The sequence below is a fragment of the Triticum urartu genome, chromosome 3, assembly GCF_003073215.2.
Source record: "Triticum urartu cultivar G1812 chromosome 3, Tu2.1, whole genome shotgun sequence".
Taxonomy (NCBI): domain Eukaryota; kingdom Viridiplantae; phylum Streptophyta; class Magnoliopsida; order Poales; family Poaceae; genus Triticum; species Triticum urartu.
In genome coordinates, this window is record NC_053024.1 from 507150177 (window position 1) to 507156176 (window position 6000).

A 6000-nucleotide genomic window follows, 5' to 3' on the forward strand; every position below is an offset into this window, starting at 1 on the left:
TAAGAAATGGTTCATCGTAAGTCTTTCACCAGTACTGTAGTAAAAATTCATACATGGAAGATTCTAGACTAAACCATAAACGGATACACGTTTATTCATGCGTGATACTCCAATAGAGCAAGATCCTGCATGGAAGTCTCCACATGCTTAGACAGCGGATTACATTGAGCGAAGACTAATGATCAACATTTAACTTGATAACGCGTATGTCCAGGTGAACCTCCTTGGAGTCCCCGTGCACCGCGTCGGGGGGTAAAGGATGCCATGGGTTTTCCAAGTCCACATTGGCGGGATAGTCCCAGCTCCCCAGAGTCCAAGTCCGTTCGATGAGGCCGGTGTCGCCGCCCACGCGACCTGGAGGGGTAGTAACACTGACCACGCACCCGTACATCGGCCTCGTGTCAGTGCCAGTGTCAGCGGCGTCGCCCCTGACGCACATTGCAGAGACGGGGCGGCGGCCTGCGCGGGCCTCGCCGGTGCCCACGATCAAGAGGAAGACGTTGCCGTCCTCCTCCGAGACTAGCAGGCAGCGGTGATCCTCTAGCGACTCCGGCATGGTGAACGGGTAGCACGTCTCGTACTTGATGTTCTCTGCCAAGGGCCAGTAGTGACCGTTGCACGCATCCGTGAGGTGATGCACCATGTCCGCCAGCGAGCCACAAAACGGCATCGGGCATGCATAGCAGTGGACGAAGGGCTCCTTGGAGGTATCGACTAGGCCGTCCATGAAACGGGAGTGGCTGTAGGGGACGTTGCGCCAGTTGAATATATGAGCAAGTTACTACGAGATTTAATTTGAATAAGCACAAAATAAATCATGACAGCTATAGCAGAGATGAAACTAATCATGTGGACTAGCATAGTAGTAGGATACAGAGTAGAAACATGAATTCTACCACGATTTCGAACAGGAAGGACAGAAACACATACGGTGCAACGAGAGCAGCACCGTTGGCGTTGAGGTTGTCACCCATGTCCAAACACCACGTAGACACAGTCTTTGAGCACGGTTCGTGGTCGTTCCACGCTCGGGCATTGAAGTTTTTAACTATTTTAGATTAGACTATACTACTCCTCCGGTGCTAGTAGTAGAGTAGAGTCCTACTCTACTACTCTACTCAAGCAAGTTAGGGCATAGCACTGTAGGGAGTACCAGTACTGTGATCACTCAAGCAAGTTGTCTGGCATTGACATGACCCTACGCTGCTGGTATGTGTCTCGTAAGTCAAGCGGCGTGTTGTAGTCATCATCACCTGTCCACTTCCCGCAGCACATATTCACTTCTCCATCTTTGTTCGCACATAATCTCGTCCAATCTTCCATCCCCGCTAAGGCGCCTCCCCCCCTCGTCCGAAACCCAAGCACTAACAATGGCAGAATCGAGCAGCGTTCGCCGAAAGAGTGGCTGGAATTCGCTCCCCATAGAGGTAATCAAGCTCGTTGTTTTGCGTGTGGACAATCTCAGTACCATGCCGCTCACCGCATGCTCGTCGGGGATATAACATTTACTCAAAGCCCTCGGGCCGGAGCTTTTTAAGCCAGCTCCTTGCTTGCTAATGTCGCCTGATCTTCAGAAATGGCGTGTCACGCAGCATAACGATCATAGGGTGGCGAGCATCAACCCTCTTGACTACGATCAGATCCCCGTCAGCCTCAACTACATTAACGGTATGTACTGGGTCGGCATGAACACATCTTGGATGGTGCTCGTCGATGGTCGCGGCAGCTGGATGCTCGTGGAGGTCTACACCCGGCGATTGATCCCCCTTCCTTCGATTATCACTGCACTGCTTTGGCACCGCGGCCCAGAATACTCGGAATCTTACAGTAGCCAACATGATACCAAGTTTGATATGCTCAAGGTTGTAATCTGCCAAGTGCCCACAAGATCTGTGAATTATAAAGATTTCAGGCTAATTGTGTTCTTCAACCGCGGTCTCACCTATCTAACAGGTCACTGAGGTAAGTGGATAAATCTGCACGTCCATCGCAGGATCATACATCCTCCATGGTTCTCTGATGCCATTGAACACAAGGGCTTTATTTACGTTGTCGACTCCTTCTATGGCTGGACGTATTGCTGGCCTACTCCAGTCATCGCTACAAACGGCTGTTACAGCAGTATGTTACTTTCCTATGATATCATGATGGCTTGCTTATATTACTGTCAACATTTGCTGAAAAAAATATTCATGCTTATAACATGCTGTTCTTAAGATTGACTAAATCAAGAGCCCTTTTTTATTTGACTCCAACTTGATATGATGTTGTAGGCCGCCTGGTGTCCCTACCCTTCCTAATCCCAGAACCTTTCAAAGAAAAGCGGCATGGCAGTTGTAGGTGGTTCCTGGCTCGATCAGACAATGACGAAAGATTGATGATCGTTCGCACGTATAGGACATGTTGTTTTGCGGAATACAATCACAGTCACTGCAAGCTCTTTGAGCAGGATCCCAGCTTCTCTGGGCCTTCAGGAATTTTTGACTAGAGGCTGGTAAGTAGCCTTTGTACATGCTCTCTGTTTGTCAGACTGAATTATCCGATTAACCAGGAGATAACCGACGGCAAGGATCATGAGGGCAGCGCGGTTTCGTTCATCAGGAAAAACTATGTGTACACAACGTACCATGCGTCTCTACATGCACCATACCCTGATATGTGCCGCCATGCTCTGCAGCCCAAAGTAGGAGAGAGGGTCGCAAGTATCAGACTTCGACCTGCTGGCTGGAGTTTCCCCCGTCAAGCACCCATCTGGTTCAAGCCGTCAGCCAATCTCCACAACTTAATAAATAGTAACGTCTAACTAAGCCAGTTAGTTAGATGCGTACACTTGGTGTAGTAGGATCTTTATTTAGTTTGATGCATAGACTTGTTCTTTTTAGGTAGCCCTTTTGTAATGATGGCTGATGTTTGGTTTGGAAGAGAGAGCTTCGTCTTCACTCTTCTGGCCTGCTTACTGCTTCTGTTGCACCCCCAGCCCTGGTTGCTGCTGCTGTTTTCAATGTACATCAGTAGTATATTTCGTCTGTTGGTTGAATAAATGTGTTGTTAGAACGACAAACACAATGTTTTGGAAGCCGTTGCACGGTTTGATCCTTTAGTGCCCCATACCGTTCGTAGCGCATACTATTTTTCGTACGGAACACATTTTCCACTTGTTGATAACATGCAGCCCACTGATGAAGGCCCAATAGAGAAGCCCATAATTAACTGGAGGGGAGGCTCTCACATGAATCTGGCCCAGGTACATGCTCATGGTCCCCTAAACATAAATAAGTAAATAAATAAATAAAGCTAAATGCTTATGCACCAGTTCTTTGGGAAAATAGGTAGCCCAGTATTTCTTTTTGAAGAATACCCAAGCTAGGCCTATTTGTTTTCTCCGAATTACTAGGCTGTAAATCTTTCAAGACAGGGAGGGATGCATTCTGGCCTGGCTTAAGAGTATGGTCAATGTCTGTTAAAAGTAATATCAAAAGGGGTTGAAAATTCCAAAAAAATTATAGCAAATGGGATATAAGTTTCTTTTTTTGTTTTTGTTCTTCACTGATATCTTATACGTATTTCATTGGATTTAACATGACATAGTACTAATTTATTTTTAAATTTGTTTTAGTATGGCTATTAATTTTTGGATTAAGAATATTTTGTTCCCTAGCAAAAAATTGCGAATTTTCAAAATTTCCCACATATTTAGTTAATTTTTTTGGGACATTTACATCTATGCCCTTAACTCGAACCCACTACTCAGTTTTGCCCCTAATTTTTAGGTATGCTCAGTCTTGCCCCTCCGCCGTTAGTTTCACTTATAGAAATGCCCTTCTCTGCCGTTACCGTCCGGTCAAAGGTCTTTGACCGTCCTGAAAAAATAGCAAAAAAAATCAAAAAAATATGAAATTTGGTGGGATCGAAGATAGTCATGTCCGCAAGGCGCGTGCACATTTTCATGCCGTTCGGACACTCCGGGAGCTCGGGTCAAAGGAAAACATAAATTTTGTACGCATGCGAGCAGTAAATTCAAAAAAAATAGAAAAAAAATCAAAAAAATATGAAATTTCGTGGGACTCAAGATATTCAGGTGCGCAAGATGTGTGCACGTTTTTGTTGTGTTTGGACATTGTAGGAGCTCATGGAGAAAAAAAACAAATTTTAGCTCAAAAAAACTTTCAAAAAATACACTATTTTGTTTTTTTCTCTAGAGCGCCCCGTACGTCATTTGATCACCAAAACTTGCAAGCACTTTGTGCACTCAAGCCTCTTTTCCGCCAAATAAATTCAATTTTTTTTGAACTTTTTTGCTATTTTTTTTCGAATTTACTGTTCATAGGCATAAATTATTTTTGTTTTCCTTTGCCACGAGCTCCCGGAGTGTCCAACCAACACAAAAATGTGCACGCGCCTTGCGGACATGACTATCTTCGATCCCACCAAATTTCATATGTTTTTGATTTTTTTTGCTATTTTTTTCTGGATGGTCAAAGTACTTTTACCGGACGGTAACGGTGCAAAAGGGCATTTCTATAAGTGACACTAACGGCGGAGGGGCAAAACTGAGCATACCTGAAAATTAGGGGCAAAACTGAGTAGTGGGTTCGAGTTAGGGGCAGAACTGGAATTGGCCCAATTTTTTTACCCCGGTACTGACCAGAAAATGGCCAGTAGTTCTAAAAATGGAAAATGGGCTGCAATAAATTCCATATGAATTAGAAAATGAGTAAAAATTATAAAAAATAATAGAAAATGGGCTGTACACGCCACATATTTCGAGGCTGACTTGTTTACGCAAGGCTTTGTCAGTGAACACACGATTCTAGCAGCAGTGAATGTTGGATGTCCATCCAACGGCCGACGTGCTTCTTCAATCTCTGATCTTCCTGCTCCAGCCGCCTAAACTAGCACCAGCGGGACTGCCTGCTCCCTCCTCTTGTGGCCCTCTGTGATGCCGCACAGGCTTCCCTGGCCCACCCTACTCCCTCCGCTGGCCTGGCCGCATGCAATCAACTGCCTCCTTATTACGCGAAAAAATGATTCCTCCCACTGACATCAGGGGCGCACCGGTTGGGAGGCTGACCTGTGGGCCTACTAAGTTGACGCGTACGCAGGGCTTGTCAACTTAGTCAACAAACGATTCTAGCAGCAGTAACCGTTGGATTTGAATCGAACGGTCATGCTGCTTCTTCAATCGCTGCTCTTCTTGCACCAGCCGCCCAAACCAGCACCGGGGAGACCGCCTGCTCCTGCCTCCAGTGGCCGGTTGTGCGGCCGTTGAGGCCTCATCGCCCTCTACTACTCTCACCGCTAGCCAGGCCCTGCGGCAACGACAGCCTCACACCGCAGCCGAACCAGTGAACCCTCATACTCCTCGCCGCGTGGGTATCCACTGCCGCGTCTTCCCCGGCTCCGCGTTGTCCCCTTCCTAGGCCTCGCCGTCGTCCACCGCCTTGGTGTTCTCGGCGCGGCGTGGTCAACGACATTCCATCGGAAGAGTACTGTATGTGGAGAGGCTGACAGCTGGGTCCATGGCCACAGCCCAGTTTTTTTTGTGATTTGCAAGTAAGTCACTTTGTCAGGCCTGTTGGGCTGCAAATCTTTCAAGACGAGGAGAGCTTTCATTCGGCTGGCCGAGAAAATGGCCCATCAGTAATGAGAAATGGGTTGTACATATTTAAAACACATCAAACCGGCAATTAGTTTCAAATATCTTTTTTTTCATTTCGAGATTTTAAATTACATTAATTTTTATGCGTGGAGAATTTGTTGGATTTTATATTGATATACATTTATTTTTAAAATCAGTTTGAATGTTAGTCGAAATTTCAGGATTAAAAATAGTTCGCACCACACCGAAATATGCAAAATTTCGTATAATTTTTTAACCGTGGCCACAATATGGGCTGTAATGCTAACAAAAAGAATATGGGCTCCAAAAAAACCTTAATAATTAGCAAATGGGCTGTAAATTATTAGAAATAATGGCAAATGGGATGTATGTTGTTTTCC